Source organism: Triturus cristatus, chromosome 5_1 (genome assembly GCF_964204655.1).
Source record: "Triturus cristatus chromosome 5_1, aTriCri1.1, whole genome shotgun sequence".
NCBI lineage: Eukaryota > Metazoa > Chordata > Amphibia > Caudata > Salamandridae > Triturus > Triturus cristatus.
The window spans coordinates 705,968,624-705,982,548 of record NC_140587.1 but is presented as its reverse complement, the minus strand read 5'-3'; the positions used below and the strand labels follow the sequence as shown (position 1 = coordinate 705,982,548).

Genomic DNA, 13,925 nt, shown 5'->3' with positions numbered 1-13,925 from the left:
CGGCGGGAGGCGCTGGTGATCCAGATGTTGAAGTTCTCTACTGCCTGGTCCAGGTTGGTGGTGATGCTGGGCTGTGTGATGCCGAGGGTGTCAGTCCATTCATTGGTGCTGAGTGACCATGTTCCAGCTGCAGAAGGGGGCCATGTGGCAGTTGGGGGCGGTGGGGGAGGTCCAGCGAGGTTCAAGTGCATGATAGAGTGGTTCGACTAGGTGAGTTCTGCGGTGTGGATGTATCTGATTCTGTTGCTGGAAGTGAAGTTGGGGCCCAGCATTTGTCCTGCTTTATGTGTGGGGCCTGTGACCAACTGCTTGAGGCCGATGTTGTCCAGTCTTTCAAAGATGTCAGTGGAGTTGGTGTCAGTGGAGTCGTCCAGCTGGAAGTTGAGGACTCCAATGAAGACTGAGAGTTCGGATTAGATGGATAGCGGGATGATGAATTTGGCGATGGCATCAATGAGGCCGGTCCGTGGTCCTGGCGGTCTGTTTCTGAGGGTGTCTTTGATGGTAGTTTTGCCATCAACATGGGGCTGGAATTTCATGTGTTCCATGACCGGCGTGCTTTCATCATCGGTGATGGTGCATGTGATCGATTCCTGGTGTACGATGTTAATGACATCTTCGTGTCTGTTGGTGAGGTCGCAGTGCTTCATCTTGTAGCCGTTGGGTGTTGCTGTGGCGATGTCATGAGCCAATGCGGGGTGAGCCAGGTCTCTGTGATGGAGGTTACGTTGGAAGCGAGCTTGGAGATCGTGTCCCAGACTTCAGTGGCATGTTTGCAGAGCACACCCCCTTTGAAAAATGGCTTAATACTATAACAGATGATAGGCGTCTTATATCACACATTTACAAATTCCTTCAAAAGAATGCTTTCCCTCACAAAAACCTCAGGACAGAGGAGATGGGAATTGGAGCTGGAACAAACACTCTTGGAAGAGGAATGGGCAGAGATCTTCTATAGAACTGGAACGATGTCCCAGCACAATTCTGGTCTCCTGGGAAAACCTCCTTGTGTTGGAGGAAATGTGGGCTCACTGGAACGTTGACCTATCTACTGTGGAGCTACCCCAAAATCACATTGCTCCTGGCAGACGGTCCTAGCTAGTACAAATACAATATTTTCGACTGATATTCCACAATTTTCAACCTAAATCGCATTAGGTTTATCCAATAGTCTAACATATCAATTGTGTATAACCTACGGAAAACGATCACGTTCTCTTTAAGTGCAGCCAAGTAAGCGATTACAGTGCTGTGGGGAAAAGATATTGGGCCTTATGTTCATACAATGCAATCAGCAAAAGTGGTACTAACATTTGCCGAATTTATTGTTTTTTGCAAAATCAACATATGTTGAAACATGTTTTTTTGCAAAATATTTGTTGTAGAGGGGGCCACAATTTGACCCACCTCATTAATATGCATGAGGTAGATTGTAAATTGCTAGGCACTATGATTCACTGCCATCACAGGGATGGCGGCCTGCTGGTTTCAGCAGACCACCATGTGTGTGATCGTTTCTAAACAAAGCAAATCTTTTTTTTTTAATGCGGTCCCTTTTACTTAAATGAAAAAGAGATGCATTTAAGGAAAAAAGAAATATGTAAAAACTTTTTTTTTCGAATAACCAGTGGTCCCCAGGACCACTGCCAACTCCTAATTTTTTTTTTACAACATTCACAAAAAAAGTGGTCCCAAGGGACTCTTCCAATTTGCGAGTGGGCTACCACCTACTTTGAGTTGTCGGTAACCTATCAGTAATTTGTGGCCGTAAATGTTGTTGCAAACATACCATAACAAATCACAAATTAATAGGGACACTCTCTACACACCCCTTTAAATTTGCGATTAGGTATGTCGTTGTAAAAACTATTTTTAAACTCTGTATCAGCTTACCAAATCCCAATTTGGGTTTTGAACATACTCAAAAGCTATTTTGCAGTAGCAAATTCTCTGATTTTGTGATTCACACCTTTGTGACTGCAAAATATCTTTGAACATTTGGCCAATAGTCCCTCACTACAGAGCATGGCTCAATATACTGTGGGACCACCTGGTTATGGAAGAACTGTAATCTGGTCTGGAAGGAACGGAGGCACACTTTTAGAAAACTTCGATCCTGTGCATGGCTTTCCTCTCTCAGGAGTTTAGAGACCTCGTTTGCCCCACATACCTGAGTGCTTCATCTAACACAGTTGCACAGCCCAGGCCAGGGGACTACACTTGCCTCCAAATATTGTTATAGAGAATGAGACTGGTTAATCCTAAATGATGACTACTTCTTGGCTTACCAGTGCGAGATTACTTAATGGGGACGTTGCCAAGGGAGGGAAAATGGACAAATTAGGGTAGTTGCCTAATGAGAATATTTTGAAGAATAAAGCTCTGAAATGTTTTAACTGTTCCTCAGAATCCAGTGGATGTAGGTGGGTGTATGGTACACTGAGTAAACAATAATAAAACATATTTAAATATTAAGTATGGGTACCACAGAGAGCTCTGTGGCATCTGAAGCAGCCAAATGATTGCCAAACCTCCAGCATCATGGGGCATGGCAATGGAACTACAATAGTCAAGTGAAGTGGCAGGTGTGCAACATCTTCTGCCTCTACCCAGGGCCCCAAAGGCAGATCTATAGAGTCTTTACATATCAGGGCAACCTTGGCACAACATCAAACATTCCCTGCATGTGAAAAACATTCCTCCCACACGAGGGCAACATTAGCCCATTTGTTTGTCTTAACCCTGACACATGAAAGCAGCTATGGCATAGTTGAGCACCAACCATAGCAAACAAGTGCATCACTGGAATATCTGAGTGTCAGCTATGGCACACTGGAGTATCACTCATCGGACTTACTGATCTCTAAGGCACATGCAAGGAGGACCACTGGACTGGTACAACAAAGGATGCACCTAAATGTGGCTAGCATGACTGGCACATATTTGCTGTTTTGACATCTTTGAACAGAAGTGTCAGCACCCTGCTTATCTAAATAACGTCTTGAATGTAGAAAAAATGACTGGTAGGGGAGATGTTCAATTGAGGTCATCATAAAATGGTACATTACAGGTTTACGCTAAAACAGAAGAGAGGCCAAAAGTGGTGATGCATAACGTTTTTAAAGACTATTTTTCAAGCAATAATACAATAAACATTAAACTTGCACATCACAGCGTGTTCCTACGTCATCCCCAGATATGTATGACGTATTACATTTTCTTTTGCATCAAGGGAGAAACATTGCACAGCGTCACTTCTTTTCCCAGTACAGTCCGACCCCCAAACCACTTCAGGGCTCTACTGCTTGCCATTCGCTTCAGGTCTTTGCTTGTTCTCATTTCCATTCACATCCTTCCACATATGGGTTTACAATCCTGTCTACCCCCACATACCTGTAGGCCACAGCCCTGCCTCAGATTAAGACTACTGGGACGAGGTCCTGTCCTGCTGTGCATGGGTTATCCCATCCACAGACTGAGACTTCTGAGCGAAGGACCTGTCCCCTGCCAGTGGGTTATCCAGTACGCAGACCAAGACCACTGAGAAGAAGAACTATCGTGCGGGAAAATGGGTTATTACATCCGCAGACCAAGACTACTGAGAGGAGGATCTGTCTTTCTGCAAGTGGGTTATCCCGTCCACAGACCAAGACTACTGAGAATAACTATCCTGCGGGAAAATGGGTTATTACATCTGCAGACCAAGACTATTGAGCGGAGGACCTGTCCCGCTGCAAGTGGGTTATCCAGTACGCAGACCAAGACTACTGAGAGGAAGAACTATCCGCTGCGAATGGGTCATTACGTCTGCAGACCAAGACTACTGATAGTAGGATCTGTCGTGCTGTGAGTGGGTTATCCCATCCACAGACCAAGGCTACTGAGAGAAAGACCTTTCCCTCTGCAAGTGTGTTATCTTGTCCACAGACCTAGAATACTGAGAGGAGGACCTGTCCAGCTGCGAGTCGGTTATCCCGTCCAACATTTCTGCCCATAGAGTCAGATCCTCCTCCACTTTCAGATCCCGTCTCATTGCCCTCAGCTGCTGGAGAAGATTGCAGGCTATGGTCCCCGGCATCTCCCCTTTTTGATGGCTAAAAACACCACATCAAGGAAATAAAACATAAAGGGGCCCAGGTTGTTTACTCATATAGCATATGCCCCGCAATGAGCAGTGGGTAGAAGAAATGCTATGATTTTCACTAGTCTTGTCAATGCTCTATTGCATAAAGTATTAATAAAACATTAAAATCATTATTACTGCGTAGGTAGCCTGGCCATACCTGCCTTAATATGTTAGATGGGGCATGATGGGACTTAACATTGGCTCAGCACCAAAAATAAGAATATCACTAGCAAAGTGGAAAGTCAAGTGTGACTAAAATGGGCAGAGCCAGAACATGATGAAAGCCCACAAAAAGATTTTGAGGCACTCACTACCCAATGCAGAGAAAATGGTTAGACCAGGCAACTGCCTTGCTAATGTGGCAGAACGTAGATTTGAAGCTAGTACCAATCACAAATGCCTCTAAAGATCCACTTCAGATCTACTTTTTGTGTAAGGTACCTTCTCGGCTTCCAGTTTTACCCATCATTTCTGGGAGGAAGTGATCTCCCGGTGTTAGGAATTAGATCAAAAAACAGGACTTAAGGCTGGGTGCTGTTCTCAAAGCCTGCATGCCTGCGTTGAGGTTATTGCAATCAAGGAAGAGCCGGCGGTGTGTGTCAGCGTCCTCTGGCTGAAGACTATTCACTTATGGAGGGCAGCCTGCCTGTGAACTACAAGTTCCAGAAATCATGAACCTTATGTTGTTTCAAGAGGCAGCAGTCTTTTTGGATTCATGGGTGAGGCTTTCCCCATGCTTCACAGCATCATGTCCAGGCAATCAAGTTTCTATTTGATGTAGCCTTACCAGCAGACCCTGATGCAGAGGTCTAGCCCGGGACCAGGGTTCAATTCCCCGCCTCGGCGGGTCTTGGGCTCAAAAAATTCCACGGACCTGATAATTCTCGCCTCGGTGCCATTCCAATCATGGAGTCCCACTCTGCAACTCTGGGCAATAGCTTGCTTAATCTCCACAACGGCCCCCACAACGCTAAGGATGCCTGGCCTCCACCTTGGGGGTGCCCAGCAGTGGACGCCTCACAGGGAAAGCCAGGATGGGTTCCACAGCGGTATTCGTACAAGCGCCTTGAGACCCTTGCGGGTGAGTAGTGCGCTATACAAGTATCAATTTACAATTTGCTTCTTGTTTGTGGGACTTATCTTCTTAGGAGGTGCTGAGAACAATCTAGTTACAGATAAGTATTCTGGAGGTATACAAGATTGAGAAAATGAATTTTAATATTTATAGTTAGGTGTCAAAGTTTTATGACTGATTTCTATTTGCCTTTAGATATCCATTCTAATCTGCAACTGTCTGTACCCAGCAGAGTAACAAGGAGTAACAAGGCAGATAGTGATATCCAGTGTCAGTGTTTTCTCTCGTATCCCATTTATCGTTCCTAAAATTAGTAATGGAAATCCTTGTGAAAAGATTTGTTTTGATCTGCGTGATGCTCCTCAATTTAAAGCTATTTTGGGTATGCTGTATTTGACCGAATAATTCATCCCAGGCTTCTTTAATCCACTACTATATTTTGCTGCCCCTTTATCTCGCTCCTGCAGGTTCATGATTTCTCCCATTGAGACATTTTTTCCTTTTTCTCTTCCACCGTCCTTCTGCTTTGTTTATTTTTACCTCTCTTGTAGAAAAATGAGGGCCAGTTCCAGAAATAAGTGCCACTGGTCCCCACCAGCAACCACCAGTTCAAATAAACCAATGACCCATTGTGATAATCCAGAGAATCATCCTTTTAAAGCTTTAGCAGGAATTGCTCTTCCTCCATTACTTGGTTGGGTGAATTATTTGCCTTCTTGTTGTGTAAAGCTTTGCTCTGTATCTGATAAGAAGAAACCCCAATGTGGTGCTTCCACACAAGGGATATGATTGGAAAATTGAGTCAGTACCTGGGGCCTCTAAGCCTTGTAGTCAAGTATATGCACTCATTAAATCTAAGGTGAATACCTTAAAAAATATTTAGAGGAAGATTGGCTAATTGATTGCTCGCCCTAGGTTGGCAAGGTATGCCCAGACATGGGTCCCTTGCTCACTTTGCCATTGGTTTCAAGCGAGCCTAGCTGATGAGGGCTGTTAGCTCGAAACCGGTCCCAGTAGGATTGTTTCCGGTCCAGCGAAGACCTGGCTTAGCAGTTTGGGCTGGACTATTCCCAGGAGGCACAGGGTCAAGACTGAGTTGCATATAGATGTGTCTGACCTGTGATGGCGACGTGAGCTAAAGAACGATGATAAATTCAACCTAGATCTGTGACTGGGGGTGAATGTCTGAAAACTTTCCGCGCTCCATCCATCATCTCCTCGTGTTTGCTTTGTTCGCCGTAAGTTGGTACGGTATGCCCAGACGTGGGTCCCTTGCTCACTTTGCCACTCGATTCAAGCTAGCCTGGCTGACGAGGTCTGTTAGCCCGAAACCAGTCCCAGGATGCTTGTTTACGGTCCAGAGAAAACATGACTTAGCAGTTCGGGCTGAACTGTTCCCATGCGGCACAGGGTGAAGACTGATTTGCATATAGCTGTGTCTGAACTGGGGTGGCGAAGTGAGCTAAAGAACGATGATGGATTCAACCCAGATCTAGGACCGGGGGTGAGTGTCTGAAAAGTTTCAGTGCCACTGGTATCCTGGGGCCCGTCCTACTATGGTTCTGCAAACTTAACCAAAAACTCAACTTCTGGACTTGACTCTCAGTGTACTAAGGGCACACAGTAAAAGGAATCTTAAGGTGATAGTGCGGGTGTCAAAGACTTAGACCGCAACAATTAACCACCCTACCGCTCAAACAATCACTGTTATGCCAGTGCTTTTTCCTGTTAGAAGTACTTTTAGTATCAAAGTCGTATGAAATGCAATACAATTAGATATGTGTCGGATTCAAGGTTAAACTACCTCACCACGGGGGTTATATTGAAAGGTTGCAACTGCCCTGAAACCCCCTTCACACTCTACAGTCTTCTCCCTCAATGGTTAGGATGGTCAGTAAGTTGAGTTCAGATAACAATAGGCGAAGATACCAATTTCACTGAACAGATATTCCAAATCAACTCGTGGATCAGTTTATATAATTCTTTATCTCAAAAGAATTTTACTGATAATGATAAATCCTTGTTGAGGGGGTGCTGTGTTTACAGTCTCTGAGTCTCTTGAGGCCAAGCCTCATTGGTTCCTGCTTGGCAAAAGGACTTAGCCTGGCAGGCCCTGACTGGTGTGTGTATCAGTGACATGCCCTCATCTCATGGAGACTGGCTACTATGCAGACATCAGCTCCTTCTTAAAGCATCTCTGCAGGCATCCTGTAGACCACTCTCTTTGATAGTGAAGAACATGTAACTATAACAAAGTGGGGAGGATTTGGCCACATTTTTATATACATTTTACAGACAGGGGATGTGAATCCACAGCCTAAAATTCCAGAATTGGTTTGTGATATTTCTCTTTCAAATGTAATTTTATAGATGACCCTCGGATACAGCCTTTGTGCAAGATAATGACTCTCACATCAGGTAGCAATAATACTGGCTCCAAGCTGAAGTATCCAGAACCTGGGCACAATGAAGTTTGAAGACTCTGCACTTGGTTGTGATACCCCTTCTTTAAGTAGCAATTAGGGACAGATAAAAGGTCAGGCCATGCATAGGTAGTTCCCCGCCTTTAACAGCAGAATCTACCAACTCTCACCCCCTCCTCCCACTATCTACCAGATGGCAATGCTCAGGAAAATCGAATCAGCAATCCCTTGGTAAACATTGTGGGCCTCATTTATGAAAAGTGACGCATCACTGCGTGAAAACAGCAATGCGTCACTTTTCACTGCGTCATCCCTGCGACACCAATGATGCGTCATATTTACTGTATGACGCATCATGTTGCAAGAAGTTACAGATACGTCAGTATTTCTGACGTATCTGTAGGCGCAAAAATGACGCATTGCTGGAGTGTGTCACGAAAGTGACGCAGCTTCAGCAATGGGTCATTACACATGGGCAAGTCCCATGTTGTTAGTGCCTGCGTCAGTCTTACGCCTGCCATGAGGCAGGCGTAAGATATTGACGCCTTAGCATCCAAGCAATGGCGCAGTGAAATCTTTTAGATTTCACTGCATCACTTTTACGACCCTTTCTTGCGTCAATACGCCTCTCTTGCATACATTATACCTGGAGCAGGTATAATGTGGCGCCGGGGTTTACAAAGTGACGCATCAACCTAGATGCGATGCGTCACTTTGTAAATATGGCGCAACAAGGCGCATTTTTTACGCCACTGGTGCGTCACAAAATGTGACGCACCGGTGGCGCAAAAGTGACGCAAGGGCTCATAAATAAGCCCCTGTATTTCTAAGGGTAGTCCTGTCTCCATATTGTCTCACTGCAGGGTCTGGCTTCAGGAATACAAGCAATAAACTTCCGCTGATTGAGGGAAGCTGCATCCATTCTCCATCTTGTGCCTTTCTGAACCAGCAGCCATCAAAACTGGACCCCACTGGCCCTAGGAAACACATCCACTTTGAACAAAATCGGCCGAAACCGGCCCTAGCAAACAGCTCGGCCGCACCCCACCTTCCCCCCAGGGGAGCTGGCCGAGCAGTTTGCCAGGGCCGGTTTCAGTTCCCAGTCCGGCCCTGCCCTTGCCCACCCTATTTGAAGTATGCCTCATCATTGGGTCTCATCCTCGTATAAAATACCAGTATGGGCTCTACCTCAGTGAAGGGACAACTTTGATAATGAGTGGTTGTACGGGGATCTAAAGATGCTCCAAAAAATACCTCAAGACTAGACTGGGATCGTTTAATCCCGACATCTTTCTTTTGGGTACCCCTAGCACGGTTAAATATAGGAGAAAGTGGATACAGCTAGGTTTTAGTTACCTAAGCTTCTTGCTCGTTGATATGTGTTAACTGTATGATTATTGGCCTCAAAAGCTTTCATCAGGACTCACTTTTATATACCTTATTAGGAAAATAAGCTACTATCACGCAATTTAATATAATCTTTCATATCAAGTTCCGTGATGTAAAAGTGTAATTATCGATTATAACAGTACAGCCCACCTTGCAAATTTATGCAACCTTCATTGTCCTCTCATGCATTACTTTAGGTGATACTTTAGAAGATAGGATAAGATACCCTCCCTAATTTTGGTGCAGTTATATGACTTCCTCTATATATACCAAACATTTTCCAGGGTATACAAGACTTTATCTCAATGTAGGGTGACATTATTGATCCAAAATGTAGTGCACAGCTGAACTCTTGTGTATAAGCAACAGCGCAAGTAGGGGAAACTACTTTTCCTAAGCACCTTGATAGATGCAGCAGGGTTCACACTCATGCCATGACGCAGATGCAACACAATGGATGGGACTATTCCTCCGCACCAGCTCATGCCTGACACATACAGGCCACCAAATACAGCTAACTACTAGAACTTAGAACTAATACAGGAAATGGAGGTACTATTTAGGTGTTTTTGTGGTACGGCATCCTTAAAGAAGTATGTGGAACAAGTTGAAATTTGAGCTAACTGGCATTTCTGCTCATTTTTTAGTACCTGCAAGGGCATGTCCCCTCAATACTTCGATGTGGCCTAATAATTAAAGAGGACCAACACATGTGTGATACAAATGCTTGCACTTTGGCTTACAGTGCAGCGGCCACCCTTATTGAGTTGCATGCTACATGTGTTTCAATGATGTTTATTAGGTTTTATATCCCTTAGGTTACTGGGCAGTAATAGGGGAGCCTATGTGGTGTGTAAAACAGATCAACATATGTGCAAGGTGCCCCATCTATTAAATTGCATCCTAAGTGTGTGGTTTTTTATGGATGTCTGTTATATATTGCATCCTGTTTTGACTGGGCAAAGACACAACTGCATATATTGTGGTGTGAAATAGAGGGACATTGGGTTGCAGTGAGGTATTTTTTAAGCATCTCACAACCAAATATTATCAAATAAGTGCTCCCTCCACACTGAGGTTGAGCCCCCCCCCCTGATTTTTAGTATACCATGATGAGACCCGATGATGAAGCAAGCCACTAATAGCACGAGTGGTGGTTCTAATACACAATAAGTAGGTACCTGATAGTTGCAGTCTTGAACATCTCATATCATTTCTATAGTTCATAGGTTTAGGATACCTTAGTGTTACATTACTTACTATAGTCACAAATATGACACAGCAACCAGTGAGGTGTGCATCTCACTGGGTAAGAGGCCCCTCACCGTGGCCATCAAAGGGAAGCAGCACTTCACACCAATCATCAGTGATCTCATAGCAAAGGTCTATCAGGCCAAGTGGTTCCACAAATTTAAAGGCTTTTTGCCATCAGCTACAACTCCGCAAAGTGTTGTGCTACAAAACATTTTAAGAACCTGCTGAATAAAGGCTTTACAAAAGGCTTAATTTGAAGTGTTGTTAGTGCCTCAAGTGATTCAGAATTTCAGAGAAACATGGGCCAACCCATCAAATATCAAGTCAACAATGACACTTTTCTACACATCTCACGAGAAACACAAACACCATCAGTGGCTGAATGTATTAAAAAAGCTGAAGGAAAGTTAAATGATTGAGCTTGAAACAAGAATCAGTTTCTCAAATTAACCCTTGAATTTTTATAATACCAATTTACATTTGATGGGGCGTCTTCAGACCCAAGGAATTGGCAAGTCATAAAACAAGCCAAAGTGTGTCAGCAGTAGGGTGCTTGCTAGATACTGCAACATACTGCTGTCAGTTGACTCTAATCTTAGAAACACCACCAAATCTCTCTGTGGTTGCTGATGAAGAAGGTGTAATGTAGCTGGACAGACCAGCTGCAAACTGGCCTTCCAAGATATAATGAGCTGCACATCTTGCTGACACCAGGATGACATACTTTGATATATGATGAGACAATAAGTTGGTAATGTCAATGTGGGTTAGAAGCTATACTACTACAGCAGAATGAAGGAGGATGTGCACAAATGTAGTCAGACTCCACCGTACATGAAGCAGTGATACGCTCAGATAAAGGAGGCCACGTCAATATACGCCGCTTTTATCTGTGTATGGGTACCGTAATGTTGCTCTATATCACAAAAGCAAACACACAAGTGTTGGGCAACAGCATTAACTGAGTAACAAGGGCAGTCCACAAAGACCAAGGCAGCTTGGCAGCCCTCCACCAGCTCACCCACAACATTCAGAACATCGATATCACCTTCTCCGCTACATAGATTGATTCAATACTCACCCACCTGGATCCCATTTAACCCCAACACGCAGGAGACCGATCAGAGATTATAAGAGCATAAGCCAGTAGGCTTAGCTTTCTAAAGGGAGTACCATACAATCGGGAAACAGCATTATTTATTATTCACAGTAGTGTATCAGGCAACTTCTAAATGCTTCCGGAGCCTTGTTCCCTCAGAGACACAACGCCAACTACAGCTCGACGTCATCCCACTGTGATCTGAAACATGCTGATATTTAAGAGGCTCAGAGGTGATGACATGATAGGACAATGTTAAATAAAAGCCCTGAAAGAGGTGTTGTAAGACAAAACTAACCAAGCTAGAAATTCCGCAAGCAAATTTTGCCCAACGTGTGTAAATTCTTTTGGTGTAATTTCACCTGCTACACTGCGGTGGCTCAAGTGTCTATGTGTGGCTATTTTCCATAGCCATGGCAGCAAATGTATGCTGCTGGTGGCCGAAATGGATTTTATGGGTTTTCCACTAGTCAGACAAACTTCAGTACACCGAAGTAGAACAGTATGTCAGAGAGACCGCTGAGTTTGAGAACGCTCTAATATCAACTTGGCAGTTTCGTGGTTACGTTTTTATTAGGGTTCAAAATACTACAAACAAACTAAAAACATGTGTTGGGGAATAAATACATCTGATTTGTACGGTTAATAGGTGCAATGCGGCTCTCAAAGTGGTTCCAGGTCACGGCTGCCTTACTGTGGGGGGTTAACCTCTCCAAAACCCTAAACACTACAAAAGTAGTTCACACAGAAGAGAGGGCGAGAGACTCCGTAGAACGTAAATTTCTCAAATTCGTCCAAATAACAATACATCGAAGGGACACATTGCATCACAAGATTAAGAAAGAAAGAAAGAATATCATCTTAGCCGCGACTTTTCTCTTAGTTTTTGATAATAAATGCACAATTCATTTGAATATCTGTAGAATATTAATCGCTGTGATGTATTGTTATTTGGACGACTTTGAGCAATTTACGTTTTACGGATTTCCCCTCACATCTGTGTGAATTACATGCGTGGGAGAGAGAGCTTTGTCATACAGTTTAAGATGGGGTCGGTCACTGAAACAACACGCACGCGGTCTTGTCCACGTGCAAGAAAGGACCCAGGGGTCAGCAGTGGGAGAAAAAAATCCAGAAGTCCCCTCTGGAGCCATCGGAATGTGCACGGTCACACACCTCGGAACAAAGTCACCGTAGGGATGACACATGTCCAATGTTTTTGGAGTAGGGGGGCATTTGTTAAAACTTTACATTTTTCATTTTTCTGCAAACTGTCCCACCACTATTCGCATCTCAGCGGCAGTCCATCAGTATAAATGACATTTTAAACCAGTCTCTCGAGATGTGTAAATCCTACTAATACAGCACAAAATACTTTCTCAATCGATGGGCTTGGACTACGGGAAAGGACGGAGTTCAAAGTCGGAGAGCAGGCTCGCGGAATGAGAAAATAAACTTTGCCAAATCCCAAAAAACTTAAGGGAACCATTACTAACATCAAGGAACTACACAACCGGAGTATAAATCTACCGTTCCTGTGGATTTATTTTCACGGACATAACATTGCACAAGAGAAAAAGAAAATGGCAAAAAGAAGGCAACCCCAACAAAATATTAAAGATGATACGGAACTTTTTTGCACTAAATCACGGCACCTCCGACTTTGTCCGTTCAGTCCAGGTAGTGCCATTTCTACAGTGCAGGGATGATTTTAGTTTATACTGTACTGCAGCTTGGCAGTGCCACCCCGCGTTACCTTGCTGAGCCGGCATTCCGAACCCAGCGCCGATCCAGTACTCACCGGCGGTGTGCTGGACTGCACCCCGGGGAGTCCTCACAGGATCCTTCCTCCCCAGCCTGCCCCTCAGCCTCGCCTCCAACTGCGGGCTACTTAGTTGTCGAGCGGTAACCAAGCAACAGCGGCGCCATTTTCCAGGCAGAGGAGACGCCGGCCAGAAGGCGGTGCACTTACTCCGTGTTTACATCACGCTGCAGGTGACTCTCCGGTTTAGGGATCCAATAAAGAGGGCGGTCCGTCTGGACCAGAGCTCATTCGAGGCATAGGATCTCTCATGGCAGTCACATTCAGTGCACCAACGTCACTGCTTGATGGGCCAATAAGAATCCCGAACTGGCATTCTTTCCTGTTTCGGAATGTGCCCTGACATAGATGCAGTTGCTAAAGCAAAGCGCATACAACTTCCATGATAAAACATTGGAAAGATCGAACTAAAGTTCAGGTTTCCCAATAATCAATCTGTCATATCGTTTTAACATACATTATCTGAGAAGCAGGAGGTGAGAGGGGCTTAGGAGGAAGTAGAAATGGACAGCAGTGTGGATTGTTAGCAGTACGGAAACTATTTTAGAAATACAACCAACACTTTGTAACAATTTCAAGAGAGAGAGATAAAGAGTGTGTGAGTGTGTGTGTGTTTAGTCTGTGTGTGCATGTAAAAACCATAGGTCAAATCCGACAGACACCTCACCATACCCGACTGAAAGCACCTGCTCCCAAATCTTTTACTATAGAATACATTTAAACATCTCCCTTCTAAA

General features: G+C 44.4%; 1 protein-coding gene across 1 annotated transcript in view; it reads right to left on the bottom strand.

Annotated features, from left to right (window-relative positions):
- CCDC178 (coiled-coil domain containing 178) overlaps positions 1-13,367 on the bottom strand; it is a 1,033,935-nt gene extending 1,020,568 nt beyond the window's left edge. The window contains exon 1 of the mRNA XM_085605687.1: positions 13,168-13,367. The gene's annotated coding sequence lies outside the window, so the exon portion shown is untranslated. The remainder of the gene's footprint in view (positions 1-13,167) is intronic.
- Positions 13,368-13,925: the final 558 nt, after the last annotated feature.